The 19920-nt window shown below is 37.7% G+C and overlaps 1 protein-coding gene across 5 annotated transcripts in view; it reads right to left on the bottom strand.

The window, feature by feature from the left end:
• The window catches only part of LOC127428287 (MAP kinase-activated protein kinase 2-like), an 83454-nt gene that overhangs the window by 50022 nt on the left and 13512 nt on the right, over positions 1 to 19920 (bottom strand). Inside the window, exon 1 of one of the 5 annotated variants that reach the window (XM_051676555.1) lies at positions 5642 to 5741. The exons of the other annotated variants lie outside the window; for them this stretch is intronic. The gene's annotated coding sequence lies outside the window, so the exon portion shown is untranslated. Of the gene's footprint in view, positions 1 to 5641; positions 5742 to 19920 lie in introns of those variants that run through there. 5 annotated transcript variants of the gene reach the window in all.

The following is a 19920-nucleotide window of genomic DNA, read 5'->3' as shown; positions in this document are numbered from 1 at the left end:
ATGTTCAATGGCACACTTTTCTTTTAAGTTTGATCCACAATAAACGTATCCCCTCCCCTACATTGAACAACACAGTTCAATGGCGCTGATTGGCCCTTAACAACTGTGGTTGTAAAAAATTGCCACTGCAAAAGCCCTAAAGCTCAAAGAGTACAGCTAAATACTATTCAAAAATGTCTAGTCGACCATGTTAATGTGTTCACCCAGGCATACTGTAAAAGAACAGGCCTGTTTGATTTCTGTCCTTGGATCTCCAGGGTTACGACACGACTCAATGTAATCTACACACTTCAACATCTAAATCTGTCAGAAGACCATTTAAATGCGTTACTTGAGGAATCCACAAACACAGTCAAAGAAGCTATTACAAATAGCATTTTGGGAATCAGTATGAAAGCTGTTTAGGGCCTGTTTTATGCAATTGTTTGAGAGAACATGCCTTATTTCTGAAATAACTGCACATTTCATAAATAAATGCAATGTAATTAATGGATTACAAAGTATTAATTATTGTAGCATTAAAAACTAGATGATCAAGGTATGTTGTATTTAGGTACACAGGGTTCAAAATTAACGCTTGTCTGCTTGCCCAGGACCAGCACACAGCGGGTGTCGTTATAAAGCTTAGAAACTTTACAATGAATACAATACAACTAACTCTTAACAGGTGCTTTTTTTAATCTTCTGACAAATTAGAAGTGTTACGTTTTCATAACTTATGAAATGTAATTATTTACTGTACACCATACTGTCAAACATACGGTAAAAACATCATACGGATCAGAAAGGTCTTGATTAGAATACAACAAGCATCGTTTCACTCACATACCACATATGTATCGAGTAAAAGCCCCGAGAAATAAAGCACAGAGCTTATGGTTGTAAACAGATGTGTCTTTTGACACGTTTTCGCTTGCAACTTCATCAAATAAACAGAATCTAAAACAGCAGATGTTCACAATGTGACACAATCCCTGATCAGTGGATATGATATATTGATCTTAAAATAATCTTTTTTGTCATGCTTGGGGAAAGTCTCTGGTTACAAAGCAGACCAATCAATCACAGTTGTTGTCTGCGTCAACGCACGTGTTGTTGTATTTTTGAAGAGGTGCACATCAGGCTACTCTGTAGGTTCGACACAGTAGAATAAATTGGCCTTTATTTTATCTCAATATCTAAATTATCTCAATCACAAATGATCAATCAGAGCTAAAACCCGAAAGCCCATATTCTGCCTGAAGTGAACTAGGGGCTGGGCGGTATGTAAAAAATATTTTAGCGATAACTGCCTTAAAAAAAATATTGCGATATCCAATTACATCGTCAACCCACCTGCTGAGGGTCGGTTAATTTTTTTTGTTTTATTGATTTTGGTTTAAAAATGTAATTCATAAACAGTTATGAATTATTCAGTCACATGTTTTTTTTTATTTTTTATCTTGTATTCCTGTTAAATTCAATAGGAGTTTATTCGGGAAATGTGTTTCCATCACAGTTTATGCGCATTTCTTCTTATCAAATAAAAACATTTATCCACCTCAAGCGAGCGTATAATTTTTCCATGTGCATTTTGGTGATTTTATTCGCATCTTGGTGTTTCCATCCAGCAGATTCTATGCGATATCCTAAAATGTGCAATAAAAAGTGTTGATGGAAACACAGCTACTGACGGCTTTCCTTTTGTCTGTTCTTAAAAATATAATAAAGTGTGTTTCTTCAAGCGCATGTCTTTGTGACTAACAGCATTTCTTGTCATGTGTCACTCCTAGATGTCTTGCAGCAGGTCGCCCGCCTGTTGCGGGTAGATGAGCAAAATTACCCGCACATGAAATACATTTTGACGAGGAGCTCACAAACTGGATTCAGCCTCGTCACATTTGGCAGGTAGCGGGTGCTAGTTTCACACCCTGGTCACTGTTTAATATATTTGCCGACTTCCCAATCCATGGTTTTGCCATTTCCTGATAATGTCAATCATGTCTGTTCTGAATCAGCATCGGAATCTTTGTAAGACATAGTCAATATCCGATTACATCGTCCTATCGCCCAGCCCTAAAGTGAACAGATAATTTAGGGGGTATTTACACTTGACCACTTCATGCAATTTCACTGATCGGATAGCTTTGCAATCCGATCGCTCAAACCACTTCAGCAGGTGGTCCGAGACACATTCCAGATTAAACTGGTCAAGAGTAAATGCATCTGGCTGTTCAAGACGCATATGTAAACTTTTCTCCGCCCAAACAGCGCTACACCAGCATAGGGAGGGAAAACGCTAAATAAAACAGCTGCTACCGAGTATTTGCTTAGGGCTTGCGTCACGCAATAAATAACAACAAATTAAGACACGGATGCACGTTTTTTTTTTTTTCATTTATTTCATGCAGATCGCTGAAGAAACTGAAACTAAACACTGGCAATGAGCGCAGCTGAAGCGCATGACGCATCTTGACTCTTAGAAGCCCTGAGAGGGGAAATACACAGCGTGCACAAAAAGAAAAACACACGTGCACTGCTCAAAGTCAGTTGGAATCAAATAATAAATCACATCTTTTACATTTCCTGCCTGGCATAAGCATGATCACAGAGGTGAACTCAGTGTTATTTGCATCTAGCGCCGGAATTAAAGATTGCATTTATATCCGTTTGGCGGAGACACATTGATGTGGCCAAGTGTAAATAGAATGAGCTTATTCAATCGGATAACAATCTGATCAGTAAAAACGCATGAAGTGACCAAGTGTAAATAGGCCCTTAAACAGCTTGATCATATCTTTTAAAGCACTACATGCTTACTTCCTCTTTCTTTCAATATGCAAGAAAGGCCGCAGCCTGTTTCCACAAATATCTTGAATGAGCAGAAAGCTCTCTAATTATCACACATAAGGGTTGACTGATCAGCTCATCAGCATGAAAATGTGATGCCGTGTTACAAAGATCAGCTTGAAAATGAACTTCAATTCAATACTTGTGGATTATAGATGGTATCAGGGGAACCAATCTGTGACACAAACTTCAATAAGTGTGTCTCACCATGCTTAAGAAGTGAAAAGGTATACATTCCATTGAGCCATGTATAACAAGCTTCCTTGCAAAAATCAGATCAGCTTTGAAAAGGACTTTGTGGCTTCCTGGCGGTTTTGTGCCTGTCTGACCCAGATAATGAATACTGTTCTAGAAAAAACATGTATGACATGCAAGTGAAATTTATTTTTTTTTTATTCACAAATCTTACCAAGAATGGTTTCAAAACAATATAACTTCAACAAACTGCTTTTCTTTTGGGAAAAAACAAGAACAAAAAAAAAACAATTATGCATTAATAAAAATGAAAAAATATTTGCACTCACCCGGAGCTTTATAGAAACCAATAATGACGGCATGCATATACATAAAAAGAATCTACACAAAGCATATCACATTTTTATAATTCCAAATGTTATTATTCAGAAAAACAAGTGGTGAAAGTCTGCTTTTATAAAATGTGCTCTGCCTGTGTTGAGATTTCACGCTGTGGAAAATTAATTTTCATTATGCTCCGTTTCTTTTTCATAATTTCTTGTTTTCAATAAACTGTAAATTGCTTTCTGTAACTGAATCAAACATGTTCAAATGTCACAAGGTTGAACTGATAGAGACTAGCATGCTTAAAAAAACAATACTTCTTTGTGTAGCTATGTCGGCCAAGGTCAATATGTTCCAGAAAGAAAAGGGAAGCAGAGAACTGTGTCTTATCAGGAGGCACAGCCAAAGGGTGAAAAACATCTTATTATGGGATATACCCAGGGTTGATTTTGTATTCTGGAACTGACCCTTGTAGCTCCCTGAGGTATGCTTTGGTGGTAGGAGATGCTACCTGGGTTAGTGAATAAAGATTTCTTTGCTTAAGCTTTACCATTTGAGTGGCCTGATTCAATTTACAGGTGAATTTCCACCACAACGCCCACATACTGGTTTGATCGGCTTCCGAGTTCACGCATTTTTTCCACCATAAAAACAGATTCTCGTCTGTTGGTTTGCATGACTCCAATACGAAACGAATACAAATAGAGTAGAATTCAATCAAGTTTAAAATATTACAAGTATTGCCTTGTAATATGACTTGGCTTTGCTTTAGAAGCACAGACGCCATGATATATCTTCTCTCATCCAACACCTCAACAACACTTACCACAGCGCTCCCCAGTGGACTCAATTGTAACTGCGATATTTGGTGAGAGACTCAGAGGGAAAACAGTGTAATTCAGCACTGCTCATGGCAGGGAAATGCGGAAAGGAAAATAAATTTGCGATATTCGAGTAGCTGCTCAAGTAGCTGGTGCAGAACAAGAACTCTATAACTTTAATTACTCATGCACATCCCTGGATGTGGGTTGTTAGCTAATGTCAGCTCCGACATAAACGCTACATGCCGCGGTAACGCTCCCTCACTTGGGTGAGAGAGCTAGAGATGTAACAGCAGAGTGTGGAGACCAAGTAATGCACCTCCACTTATCTGAAAAAATGTACATTTTAAATAGGCTGCTTTGCTTATGTCTGGCATTCTATTTTCTAGATTTAGCTATCTGGTTAGCAAATTGCACACATTCATACAAGGCTTGTTGTTGGTTCAAAAACAACAACAAAAATTACTATATTGTTTAAGAAAAGAGAAGACTTAAGTATTGAATAACTGTTTGATATATTCAGTACTTAATGATGGTTTCTAGGGGAAGAGTCATCCAGAAAACATGATGCAATACTTGCAGCAACATTTTATTGTTTTAGGTGGATGGTAAAACTTGGAAAAGGAGTGTTGAATAAAGATAGTTAAGTTGATTTCAGCTCCTTAGTGTTTGTTTGCTCATAGAAAACAAAGGAAAATTTACACACACACACACACACAAAATTCACCTCTGCAATGCCTTTTGATTATTTTATCAAGACATTTCTCATGGTACACTGATACACACACACACACACACACACACATACACACGGCAATAAATGTGGTGAATGAAGAGGAATCTTCATTTGTTTTCTGCGGGTGCTTTTATGGGAATGTGGATCTTTCAGATCAATTTGAGGAGTACCTATGGTTTGCATGTACCACATTTTATCGTAAGTGTGTCATGCAGTGTAGGACTCGCACTGGTCTAGTCTTGGTCTTGACTCGGTCTCAACCCCTCAAAATCTTGGTCTTGTCTCGGTCTCGATACACTCTGGTCTAGACTTGGTCTCAGTTTAGGTGATCTTGACTACAACACTGTTTGAATGATACTTTGGTGAATTAAAGTACCAATTTCCTTCAGAAACAGCTAAATCTGTACATTATTCCAAACTTTTGGCCGCCAGTGTATTTATAAACACTTTTTGCTTTAAAAAAAAAGATTTAAAAAAAAAGACTGAATTAATGCACAGTGCATCTTTTGGCTTTCATAATATTCTTTAGTGTGCTTCATTTTAAAGTGTTAAAACAGATTGTCTGTATTACCACAAGTGATTATTGTCATGCGACAGTTTGCAGATTAAATTTTTCTAATCCGTGTCAGTTTTTGTGAACCAGATGTCGCACCTATTTAATAACAAGCTCCCCTTTATTTTCTTCACTTTTCTTTTGATCACATGTATAAAAATTCATCAAATGATGGAGACTTACAGATGTGCGGTGTTGTCAAGTGCACCACTGCATGTTAAAGAGATGATCCAGGTATCTGGATCACAGTGACGCTGTCCCAGCAGAGTGTGTCAGTCAGATTACGGTGGACTTCTGCATCCTTCGCTGTAGAGCGCTCAGAACTGGCCCGCAAAATCAGAATTGCAAAGAATCAGCCACGAGTTTGTGGACACGTTTGCGGTGTTGCCTGATCTGTATAATTCCTTTAGTGAATCTTGTGTTAAACCAGCGCATGCAAATAACCAGCTAATTAATTCCACGCTCAAGCCTGGTATCAGTTTCATGTGAAGTGTGCCCACTGATAGATACGGTCACACTGCACACATGGATATTTACATATCGCGAAATACAAAAATAGCTCATCACTTAATTAATTGACTGCCTGTCCGCTAATCTTCAACATGTTTTACACTAAACAATACTTTTGGAATGAACTGTGTGTGAAGTTTACCACAATAAAATAGCTGTTTTGTAAGAGCAGACACAGGCAATTTTGCACCTGGTACAGTTGAAGTCAGAAGTTTACATACACCTTAGCCAAATACATTTAAACTCAGTTTTTCACAATTGCTGACATTTAATCATAGAAAACATTCCTTGACTTAAGTCAGTTAGGATCACTACTTTATTTTAAGAATGTGAAATGTCAGAATAATAGTAGAGAGAATTATTTTTTTCAGCTTTTATTTCTTTCATCACATTCCCAGTGGGTCAGAAGTTTACATACACTTTGTTAGTATTTGGTAGCATTGCCTTTAAATTGTTTAACTTGGGTCAAACTTTTTGGGTAGCCTTCCACAAGTTTCTCACAATAAGTTGCTGGAATTTTTGCACATTCTTCCAGACAGAACTGTTGTGTCCGAGTCAGGTTTGTAGGCCTCCTTGCTCGCACACGCTTTTTCAGTTCTGCCCACAAATTTTCTATCGGATTGAGGTCAGGGCTTTGTGATGGCCACTCCAATACCTTGACTTTGTTGTCCTTAAGCCATTTTGCCACAACTTTGGAGGTATGCTTGGGGTCATTCTCTATTTGCTCCCAAGGATGAACCAGACCTGTGGATTTTTTTTCTGAGGTCTTGGCTGATTTCTTTTGATTTCCCCATGATGTCAAGCAAAGAGGCACCGAGTTTGAAAGTAGGCCCTAAAATACATCCATAGGTACACATCCAATTCAGTACACCTCCTATCAGAAGCTAACTGGCTATTTGCCTAAAGGATTGACATAATTTTCTGGAATTTTCCAAGCTGCTTAAAGGCACAGTTAAAGCTACACTATGTAACTTTTCTTTTTTTTTTTTTTTTTAAATAACAAAATGTTATTAATGAGAGTGTGCAACAAAAATCCATCTTCCAAACCATGTCTTTACTCAAATACACTTTGATAACCCTATAATAATGATATTATAAATATTTTAGAGCTGTCGCGATGGCAATTGCATACATACGTCATACGCCCGTGTGTGTTGACGTCATAACCATACACAGAGAAAATAAGATCCGGCTACTGTAGCGCGTGTGTGGGAGTAGCTGAAGCTTAAAGTTTGTCGTCACAACGAACGAGAAAAAATAACCATGGATCATTCAAAACGGTAAACCTCCAGAGAATCACCGGTTGCAAAAACAAAGACATCCCGAACAGAGCAGAGCAGTCCGTAATAAAACCCGAATCAACATCGGCTTGGCTTTTCAGAGGTGGCGACAACTCCGAGATCTGAAAGGATTTAAAAGCGACCCAGAGATGGCTTTTTTCTTTTTCAACAGGTAATATATTTATTGATATAGTTTATGTATAGTTGTGTAATCACACACACACACACACACACACACACACACACACACACACACGCATCCGATATTAGCTTTTCACTGATATATCGGTATCGGTGTATATTTTACAGATATGCACCAATATGAAAACTTTTTTCAGAACATATAATGCAGAAAACAATACTTTAGAATTGGTGTCATAGCACAGTTTGTCCAGCAGAGCACGTTCCGACTCCATTGTTTACAGAGCTGACGGTGGCGGTTAAACGGTGCGGATTTCAGCGATCTCTTCTCATTAAATTGCTAACTAGTTTGTGAAATACATACTGGAAAGTTAATAAAAAATTACCCCATCATTTTATATAACTAATATAACGTTAACCCTGTCCCTGACAACCATGTCACTCATGTTTATCACATCTGTTTGCTTTTAACCAGCTATAGTTTGTCAGTGCAGTCAGTAATGCAGCAGATTGAAAGACAAACATCAGAGCATCTTTTTGCAGCTCAGCAGACAACGGTGCGGTGGTGGATTGTGTCTGATGAGTGTTGATTTCACGCTTCGCTGTTGCCTAGTTGGTGAGACACAATGCTGGAAAGTAAATAAAGTCCATCTTTTACTCTCCGTGACAACGAGTTTATAGCTAACTAGCTAATCACGTAGCTACTTTCATTGTTGTCAGCTGAGTGGAAGTTGATGTGTAAGCATGTATTCACCAAACTGTTTTGTTCAGGATTCACAGTTTGGTACCCCCTTCATCTGAACAATTCCAGTCATTGCATTTACAAAATGTAATATTTAAAAATCTAGTTTTCCAGACATTAAAATAGGATACGTAATAAAAGTAGATTTAATAAATGGTGTATTCGCCCTGTGTAAATAACAATACATAGAAACTGTATCTAAAATAAATGAGGGGTGATAAATACTAATACAACAGGCTGGAAAAATAGACATTTATTAATTTTAATATCCTATATATATATATTTTTGAATGTGTTGAAACTTGACACCGGGTGACACACCCTAAAAACGGCACCGTTAGATCGGTTTCATGCTGAAGAGCCGCTTAAAAGTACGTTTTTTTTCTCTCTTATAAATGTAAATGAGTGTAAATGCCAACATCATCATATATGTCGAAAGGACTGATGCCTGTCAACCAAAACATAAGCTCACTGATGTCATGAAGTGAGTCTGCTTTTTTATTCCATCAGTTACTCCTGATCGGAGGCTGCCATATATATTTAGTTTATACGTAGGTTTACGTCCTACATAAATTTAATGGTGCAACACTCAAATATTTAGTAGAGCGTAAATTGTGACTTAGTGCCCATTTACGCCACAACTAGGCTGAGTTGTAACATACGTACAGCTGGTGCAACCGGCCCCTGATGTTTATTTAGCTATTTATTTTATTTTAATTTATTCTTTATTTAAATGGCCAGCATTTGACAGATACTAAACAGTACTGATGTTTATTTAGCTATTTATTGTATTTTTTTCTTTATTTAAATGGTCAGCAATTGACTTATACTAAACATACAGTACTGATGTTTATTGTATTTTTATTTATTCTTTATTTTCTCAGTGTTCATTTCTAGAATTTGTTGACAATGTATAATAATAAATGTCAAATATTCTTTGATAAAAATATTTAAGAAAGCAGCCTTCGGAGAACCTTTGCATAGTCATATCCGTGCAAAATCAGTGCACAATCCACATAGAAAAGGTCTGTTTTCATTCCAGCTCAAAAATTTGCTGTATCGTTCACCATATCGGTAATTGGTGAATTTTCCCCGTCAAAAATCGGTATTGGTCTCAAAAATCCCATATCGGTCAGGCTCTGATCGTTGCAATAATCGCCCAAAAAGTCGAACAATCGTTCTAATAATCGTTAGATTAGTCGATTATCAAAATAATCATTAGTTTCAGCCCTAGTGGATGTGTTTCTTAGGGATATATGGCCTCTAAGCACAGCCCTACAATAGGAAAAATTATAAATACACAAATAAATAGATGGTATATAAAAGACAGTTTGACACAGGGCACAACACATCTTATCCACATACCGGGCGCAAAAGATGAGCTTCAGTGTAACCAGAGTGCATAACTAAGATTATTGTGGGTGAACAACATCTAGTTCAAGGAATCCAACAGTTTTTACTTCTGCAACAGTTTATTAAAGCAATCCATTGTCTGTCAGACACCCCACCATAAAGAATCAGCAACAGACTCCATGAAAATACAGTCAATCTGTCCACAACACCTCACAAAATAAAAAGTTGACTACGCATAATAACGGGAACATTGCTTAACCTGGTGTGACCGCAAATACAGTGTACACATGCGTGGACATTGTATTTTGGCTTCGCTATACGCAATGCATAATTTAAATTAATTTAAACTGACTAATATCAGTTTAAGGAAAAAAGGACTTAAATATTGATATGTTTCTCACCCACACCTATCATATCGCTTCTGAACGCATTGTTTTCACCATTGGAGTCTTATGGATTACTTTAATGCTGACTTGCACCCATTCACTTGCATTATGTGGAACAAAACAGCTGAGAAATTCTTCTAAAAATCTTTGTGTTCAGCAGAAGAAAGTCATACACATCTGGAGTGGCATAAGGGTGAGTAAATGATGAGAATTTTCATTTTTGGGTGAACTATTCCTTTAAGCTTGCAATGCTTTTGGGAAACGCAGCAGTCCGGTTAAACACTCAAGCCTTTATTTTGGCAGAAGCTTTTATTTTGAAAACTGAAGGGATGGAAGTTGCTGTTGTTTGTAGTTGACTTGACAACAGCCTTATAATGCAGTGAAATGCTCTCATCTGCCTGGCTGTAATCATAAACCCACTCTCATGGGGTTATTTTTAATGTGTATAGTAAATTGCAGCGGCCAAACATAGAAGTTTGTGAAATTACGCAAATGTGCAATTAAAATCATTCTGGGGCGCTTTAAATAATGTGCTCAAGCAAGTAAGCACACCGACCCGAACTCAGAGCACATCTGTCACACAGGCCACCAGATAGATAGAATTTGTGAGTATGGAGTACAGAACCATTCTGAAAACATTAGTAATACACTTATCCCATTAACATGTATTTAAGAAAGCACTACACACTTCAGACACAACAGCCATGCACATAGGTGCAGCAGAGTGGGCAGCGCGACGAGACTATTTATTTATTTAAATCGCAGCCCTCGTGGTTTAAAAATCACACTGGGTCAAATCACGATTTTGATTTTATTTTGGTTAATCGTACCCAGGATAATTTACTCAACTATGGTCAATTATAAACAGTGTAAAACATCAAATAAGCTAATGTTTACTCAGGTGAATCACCCAGAATATTAGCCTAACCCCATAGGCAGACAGAAAAACACACAACCAAAGGACAGACAGCACTTGGTGTTTAATCATCTGCTTAATCAGCTCAATATATCAGAGGTCACATCCCAAGCTCACACGTCTGATGTATGGATCAAAGAGGAGGTTAAATATGGTATAATCATGGAAACAAAAGAGCTTATAAAGTAAACGGCCCCCGTCTAAGACCATAACTGAAAAAAGACCATAACTTAAAAACAAGCATTAAAATTTCTGAGAAAAATATCAGAAAAGCTTTTTTTCAGTTCTCTTGGAAATCCACACCAGTCAATTTACTCTGGATGTGTAAATGTACTTGAATTTAAGCAAAACATTTCGCAAAATTAACGCACAGAATGGGTGAGCATAAATCAATATTGTCCAGGTTTTGGGTCTTTTGCAGTCTTTTATCTTTTGTGATTCTTTGAAAGCATGTTCACAGATAGCCCTTTGATAACAGTTTGCATCTGGAACAACTGCACCTAAGTTCATAGCTGTCTTCACAAGTATAAACCTGCATGCTCATGAATTAAAGCTCACTGTAACTTTAAACTAGGCATGAGCCCTTAAAGCTAATTATACCTTGCCTTGAATACAAGAGCGTTCTTTTCTTCCTCATGCTTCCAGTTACATGCACTGATGATACAGGAGGATCAACTTCCAGGTAAACAGAATCAGGAAATTCATTAATTTTCAGGTAGGCTGACTCAATCACATTGAAAAAACACATTTTCACCAAACGCACTCAAGGAAATGCACTAAAATGAACTAAATTATGCTCACTCATGGGTTGGACAGCACTTCAGAGGCCTGTAACATGAAGGTCGTTGAACGAACTCAGGTTTTCAGGATTGGTTTCAGGTTGACAAATTCAAACCAATCCAATCAGGCTTAATTGGTACCATGATGCAGCTCATCAACTTCGGTCCTGACTTTAAGGGTATGTTTACACAGCAACAATGTACTAAAAATGGAAACGTTTTTCCTTTGCGTGGAGAAGCGTCAATAAACTCAAAATCTTGAGCAGCACAAACACAGTCCTTTAGTCCGCCATTGTAGTTTTGAATGTCTTGCGCGTTGTTTTGAAGTACTCGCGTGCATGCCTATAGACTGAACACATAATACGCGTGCGCATGATGTCATCGTTTTCACAAATTTGCATTTTTTTATGTTTACACAGAGACGATAATGGCATCATTTTCAAAAACGTGCACTTTGAAACCCGTTTTCAAAAGTTTGCGTTTTCAGGCCCCAAAACGCAGTTGTCATGTAAACGAACAGCCAAAACGCATAAAAAGTTCTGTTTTTAGTTGAAAATGTTGTCGTGTAAATGGCCCCTCAGATTAGATTGTGCTCGTGCACATGAATGAGTGACTTCTGCAGCACACAACCGATCGTGTGAGAGAACGTGATTCACTTCTCGCAAGAGACATTCACACACAAGAGGATTTACCTCTCTGCTGAAAGCTGAGGATTATAAAAGTAAGAATTTTAATTAATTTAAACTGTGCACAAGACATTGTTAAAAATAAATACAAAAATGCATTTACACTGCTCAAGAGTTCAGCATGAAATCATGAAGACGTAAAACACATTATTTACACAGCACAAGGGATAACTGTTAAATTCAAAATGCAATTAAAGACATTTACACAACAAGAACCAGCGGCTGCTACGAGAGCTCAAGAGGACTGCTGCAATCAAATTCTTAATGTGATAAAAAAAATATATATAAAACAGCTGGTATATCAATGCGTCAGTGACTTCATATAGGCCCACAACAAGAACACACAGGCTTATTAATTTTAAAAGCTTATTATTTATTTAAAATATAAAAGCTTTTATTTGAATTGAAAACTTTATATATCATTCAAAACTATTACAAATATAGGCTACTATTGATTACAAAATGAATATATATTATATTATATATATATATATATATATATATATATATATATATATATATATATATCCATTTTTCAGGACACTGTATTTTAAAGAATTTTGTAAAAATCCAAATAACTTTACAGATCTTTATTGTAAAGGGCAATTAAGGTCACAGTTATAAAAACATAGGACACTAAAGAGACCTTTCTACTGACTCTGAAAAACACCAAAAGAAAGATGCCCAGGGTCCCTGCTCATCTGCGTGAATGTGCCTTAGGCATGCTGCATGGAGGCGTGAGGACTGCAGATGTGGCCAGGGCAATAAATTGCAATGTCCGTAATGTGAAAGACAGCGCTACAGGGAGACAGGAAGGACAGCTGATCGTCCTCACAGTGGCAGACCACATGTAACAACACCTGCACAGGATCGGTACAGCTGAATATCACACCTGCAGGACAGGTACAGGATGGCAACAACAACTACCCGAGTTACACCAGGAATGCCCAATCCCTCCACCATGTTTAGACTGTCCGCAATAGGCTGCGAGAGGCTGGACTGAGGGCTTGTAGGCCTGTTGTAAGGCAGGTCCTTACCAGACATCACCGGCAACAATGTCGCCTATGGGCACAAACCCACCTTTGCTGGACCAGACAGGACTGGCAAAAAGTGCTCTTCACTGACAAGTCACGGTTTTGTCTCACCAGGGGTGATGGTCGGACTAGCGTTTATCGTCAAAGGAATGAGCATTACACCGAGGCCTATACTCTGGAGCGGGATCGATTTGGAGGTGGAGGGTCCGTCATGGTCTGGGGCGGTGTGTCACAGCATCATCGGACTGAGCTTTTTGTCACTGCAGGCAATCTCAATGCTGTGCGTTACAGGGAAGACATCCTCCTCCCTCATGTGGTACCCTTCCTGACATGACCCTACAGCATGACAATGCCACCAGCCATACTGCTCGTTCTGTCAAACATTCACACCAACCCAGCCTTGTTTTTGTTTTTTTATATGCAGCCAATGACCTACAAATAAGGAAGTCTTAAATAATGCCTAAACTAAAGACTATGCTAACTAAATTCAGCTGACTCGATACATGTGTTAACGGACTATGATAATGGCCTACTCGGACAACACATTGTTTCCTAGAGCTGGCAGTAAAATACTCAAAACAGACACAAGCAGCGTATCTATCAACCACAAATAATATAATATTGAGCAGCGGCCGTTGGAGTTGCATTGGAGTGATGCCACCTCCCTTCTTCGAAGGGCTAGCTAGAGGTGGAGCTGTCGATCAAGAACTTGTGGACCAATAGGGACGCAAAACACCCCCTGATTTACATGAAACTCTACTCACAAGTTTTGGAAAAACAAGCACAGAACTTGGAAACAAAAGCAAAGAAAAATATAGTGAAAGCGTACAAAAATGAAAATATGAGCAAAATTGTCAGAGAGCACAAAAAACAGTAATATAACCAAGGAAAACATGATTTTGTTTGCAATTTTTTTTGCAGCATATTTTAAATGTGTTTATATATTTTTGATTCATACTTGTTACTTTTTGATCTGCGCTTTTTTATTTTTGCACTTATTATTTTGATTCACGCTTATTTTTGGATCCATGAAAGTTTCCCCTGAACTTGTATAGCAGAATACGGTGTAACACGGCTGCCACTGTTTATCTTGACTCGGCAGTATTACTACAGTCAGCATTTGACTGATACTAAACAGTAATAATGATGTTTATTTAGCTATTTATTTTATTTGTATTTATTCTTAATTTTAATGGTCAGCATTTGACTGATACTAAACATACAGTACTGATGTTTATTTAGCTATTTATTGTATTTTTATTTATTCTTTATTTTCTCAGTGTTCATTTCTAGAATTTGTTGTATAATAATAATAATAATAATGTCAAATATTCTTTGATAAAAATATTTAAGAAAGCAGCCTTCTGAGTACCTTTGCATAGTCATATCGGTGCAAAATCCACATAGAAAAGGTCTGTTTTCATTCCAGCTCAAAAATTAACTATATCGGCCACCATACTGGTAATCTGTGAATTTTCCCTCTCTAAAATCCCATATTGGTCGGGCTCTTCTGGCTAGCCACTGAAACCGGCTTAATGGTACAGGCCTCAGGTCAAACTGGCTTCATTAATAGGCAAGCAAGTCAACTGTGATTCACATTTCCCCTCACATATTGATCAAAGACACACTGACGCACAAACGGTAATTGCAGACTAATAAAGTGATAAGTAAATATCCGTTTCCCTAACACCAATCATTAATGGACTCTCCATAGCACCATCAGTCATTGTCTGTTCCTCTAAATCCTCCCGAGGGAGGCGCGAGGGCACTGCAGGGAAGGCGCAGGGAGACGGTGGGATTGAAGGAGAAGTCCATTTTAAAAAAACTGTTATATAATAATAATAATTATTAATATTATTATTATTATTATTATTATGAAGCGCAAACTTCTGAAGCATGCTTCCAATCCAATTCAGAGTGTCAATTGTGAAATTGATAGATATAGTTCAGCTGGACTCTCAGTGAAGAGAGATGGCTATTATGCAAGTTTGTTTTCTTGTTGTGCATTTGAAAGTATTAAATCCACTGTTAAATCCTCTGCTTTTGTGAGCACAAGGTTTTTCCTGCATTGAAAAATTTTCGGTGGCTGAAATTTCAATGTCTTCTTGCTTTTGCTGTTTTATAAGTGCTAACTATGCTTCTCACTGGAACGTGGATGAGCAAGGGGTGCTTAAAGACTGGTTTCGTGTGAGTGTTGTGCGATCCACCGAGAATCACACGAGAGATGTGCTCTGCTCTATCCTACTGTATCTCTAGAGCACGCAGGTGCAGGTGCACGCGACGCATGTCAATCAGGCTTCCCTCGATATGTGAGCTATGGTGACAGGATAGCTCAGAGCAAATCACATGACTCTCTCATTAAACTGGGCTGCTCTCAATATTGTGGCGCAGATGACAAAACTTAGGCCGTGTGTCCACCAAAGCATTTTTTGCCAGCTGAAAATGCTAAGCGCTCTTCTGAAAACGCCCAGCAGGGAGTGTTTTGGTTGCTACGATACAGAATATCTGCGGAAGTAATGTGTTGCAAGTACCTAATTTCGCAGAGAGTTTGTGTTATCAACAAGTACTGAATATAAAAATGATGGCTCAAGGAAGAGTACTTGCTCTGGATGAAGGGAAGGCTGAAGCATTATTTTCCATATTAATATTGTGGTAGTCCGGGAATGTCATCTGGTACAGACATGAATACTCAGAGACCAGGGGCCGGTTGCACCAGCTATACGTAAGTTACAACTTAGGCTAGTTGTGGCGTAAATGGGCAATAAGTTACAATTTATGCACTACTAAATATTTGAGCATTGCACCATTAAACTTATCGTTACATTAGGTAGAACGTGACCCTACGTATAAACTAAATATTTACAGAAACCTCCGACCAGGAGTAACGGATGGAATAAAAAAGAAGACTGATATTTAATGACATTAATGAGCATGTTTTGCGTGACAGGCTTCAATCCTTTCGACATACAGTATGATGTTGACAATTACACTCGTTTACATTTACTAGAGAGAAAACAAAAACTTATAAGCAGCACTTTTAGCATAAACCGATTTAACGTGCAGTTTCAACACATTCAAAATATATACAGGATATTAAAATGAATAAATGTCTATTTTCTCAGCCTGTTGTATTAGTATTTATCACCCCTTATTTATTTTAGATACAGTTCCTATATATTGTTATTTACGCAGGGCAAATCAAATCTTTTATTACGTATCGTATTTTAATGGGGATATAATTTATTATAGCTGACAGTTACGTGAGCAAACAAGGTTTGAACATAAACCATAAACCGATCAAACTGAGATTCACGGCTTTTTAACACTTCTGCGTACAAATCTGAAGACTGTTTATTGGATAAATACAGGTAAACGTCGTTATGCGACTACGCATTACTTTACGGAGCACTGACTTATTTACAAACTAACTAGTAGTTACTAGCCCTTAGTGTGAACTTTATGTCCCAACTTACGTGAGACCTTATGTACAGCTAGTGCAACCCAATAGTGATGGGAAGATCAAATCATTTTACTGACTTGGATCTTTGAGTCTCATTCAGCAAAATGAATGAATCTTATTCAAGTCATTTTGTTCATTTGAGCAGAATTAAATTAAAATGTTAATTTTCAATAGCCAAATCCCCCCAATACGTCTACTTATGCAAACTTTGATTATAGTCCCAATAAGGAAAAAATGATAATGCAGCCAAGGACAAATTATGAGAAACAGAAATGATTAGTTCACCTCTCGAGTCTTCTTGTCCAAGTCATTCAGTGCATTGCATAGCGTATACGGCTGTCACGTGACAAAAGAACGAATGACTTGGACAAGAAGAGTCGATAGGTGAACTAATCATTTCTGTTTCCTGTATAGTGCCTATGCGGTTTTCACGTAACAAACGAACGGAGGTTGCGCAATGCGAATGCGCGTCCAACACAAAATGAACAAATCACTCTCCGAAACTACTCATTCTTCTGAGTCACATAAAAGATTCATTCAAAATGAACAAATCGTTCATGAACGACCCATCACTTCAACCCTACCCAGCAAACTCCTCCATTGTTGTTCAGTCGTTGTACAAGTAGGATGTGACGGTTGGTCAGTGTGGTATTTGTCCCGTCCCTCCTCCACTGTGATTGGACGGCTGGGTAAAAAATTACAGTGACAAGTGATACGTTTTACCCAAAGTTGAACATTTTTCAACTCTCGGCGACCAGAAAAAAAAAAAAACACGCTGCTGGCTTTTTTAAATGCGCAGTGCTCCCATTGTAAACAATTGAAAAAAATATGCTAGCCTCAGGAAAAAACACTTTGGTGGACACACGGCCTGCGACCCATTTGAATTCTTCAAGAGAATTTTCTATTTTAAAGCGCTATGGAGCAATTCAACCATTTCAAACGGCTACAGCACTGACATTCTGAGCAGCTCTGACAAGGGAAAGGGAAAACACCTGCACCAGCATCAATTACAAGACTTTTCACATTTACACATCAACACCCTTACTAACATTTATCACAGTAAACTGTAACAATTTTTCATTACAACTGTGGAAGTTGTATTTAAAAAGTGGTGTTAAATGTGTTCAGGCTATTATTTTTAACAAATAAACAGTTTTTTTGTTTTGTTTTTTTTTTTAAGAAAGACTAACAAACCACTGTAATGAGGAGCCATCCATGATCTTTCTTGTGATTATGGCACTGCAAAAGCAAGTGTTAAACAATGAAAGAACTATGGTAAACAAATGGGCATGTACAGTGTAGAATAAAAGTCTGGACCTTTAAATTATTAACAAACACATGTGTACTATTTTAATACATTTCCTGTTCTGATGATGTTTGAGATTTGGAAGCAAACTGGCCTGGTTTGGTGTCAGATATTCCTATAATCAAAATGATTCCCAAATTATGAAGAGTCTGGTAAAAGGAAAACAATATCGGATTTGGAGTTGGAAACAAGCGTTCCCACAGTTTGATTTCCCACAGCACCTTGAAGTACAAAAACTTAGTTGAATTTAGAGGTTTCTAGATGCTCAGATGATCAAATAAATCATATTCATTACAAACATGAAATGCAACTACATATCTTAAATATTAATTGCAATTACGTAAAAAAAAAGCTAAAAACTGCATCACGCATGTGATGACCATGTATGTCAGCCATCACCGAAGATCATTTTTGATCCAGGATAAACCCAGAAGCGTTTTTAATGTGCAGCACATTTCGAAATCAGTTATTAGTAATTAGTTACAATTACATTTGAAAAAAATGACATCAACTTTAGTTTCATCTTTTGTATTCTTGTTTACAGAGACAATAAATAGCTTTTTGTATGACTACGCAACAATTACAACTAATTTTACTACGAAAGGTGCAAATGGATTTGGGAGGGGGGGCTAAATTTTTCGATTAGTAAAGGGGAGTTAGACTGAAAAAGTTTGGGAACCACTAATCTAAACCTCATGCTTTATGCCCCCCATCTTTTCCTAACTCCCACAAACATGCAATGCTCTTTTGCAGCTAAAAACAGCCAGGTCGTGTGGTGCTGATGAATGCGGGGCCTAGCTAGACGTGTCACCGGAGAGGACAGCGATCCAGCATGATGACAGAAATCAGGCCAGGGTGTTGACATCATCAGAGTCCCAGGAAGATCAACAGGGCTTTCCTACAACAGATAATCAATCTGTTCTGCCAAACTGATGCAAAAAGCAAACACTGGATCTTACAGTAGTGCCCATTTGTAGATAAGAACCCATTGCTTTTCAATGTGATCATGGCAACAAAATAGCTTTCAACTTTACTGTAGTAAACAAGAGCTCTAAAAAGACTCTTTTTTTTTTAACAACCTACTAACGGACTACATTAAAACTAGTACAGACAACGAGTGGGAGGAGGGCCAACCACAGAAGTGGATTGTTTTGACCTTTGAGGCATACAAACAACTTACTGCCCTAATTCTTGTTGCCTGCATTTTTGCCCTAGTAGTAGGCCTATATAGGATACAATCACTTTGATAGAAGAGGTCACCGCCATCAGTAATACTGACAACACTCCAAATGAAAAACTAGTATGAGCATAGAATCATGTTATAGTACTAGTATTCTACTGTAATGTGAGGTTGTGGGCAGCAAATCACTGGATTCCCAAATTCCATAATTTGTGTTTTTTGTTGGTCAAATTCCCCCAGAATGAATCCTGAATGAAACAGACAAGTCATAATTTCATCTAAATGCAGGTGACATCCATACCAATTTCCAATCCAAGTAAACAAAGTGAAATGTATTAATTAGGCTAAATGAACAACTTTGACTGTATATTTCAATGATTTTAAGGTTCTGGGAATTAACTTACACATTTTGTGGTTGTTTTAAGATGTGTCCTAAAATGATAATATTGTGTGACTTATGGTATACCTAACAAATGCTAGGATGGTAATTTCAAAATAGCTCAACCTAACATAAGCCTAGTGTGACTGTGAACCCAATTCAAGCTAGACTAGACAGAAAGAAATGCTGTTTGTCCCTGTTCCCACAACTGTAAGTCAGCTAACAAAATATGCCATCATACCAGCAACTTAACCCTTGTGTGTATATAAAAAATAAAAAAAAAAGTTACTCGGAGGTCCTTAGTGGACAA

Source organism: Myxocyprinus asiaticus, chromosome 37 (genome assembly GCF_019703515.2).
Source record: "Myxocyprinus asiaticus isolate MX2 ecotype Aquarium Trade chromosome 37, UBuf_Myxa_2, whole genome shotgun sequence".
NCBI classification, from domain to species: Eukaryota; Metazoa; Chordata; class Actinopteri; order Cypriniformes; family Catostomidae; genus Myxocyprinus; species Myxocyprinus asiaticus.
Note: the sequence above shows the minus strand (reverse complement) of the source record. Positions and strands in the feature narration are given on the sequence as shown.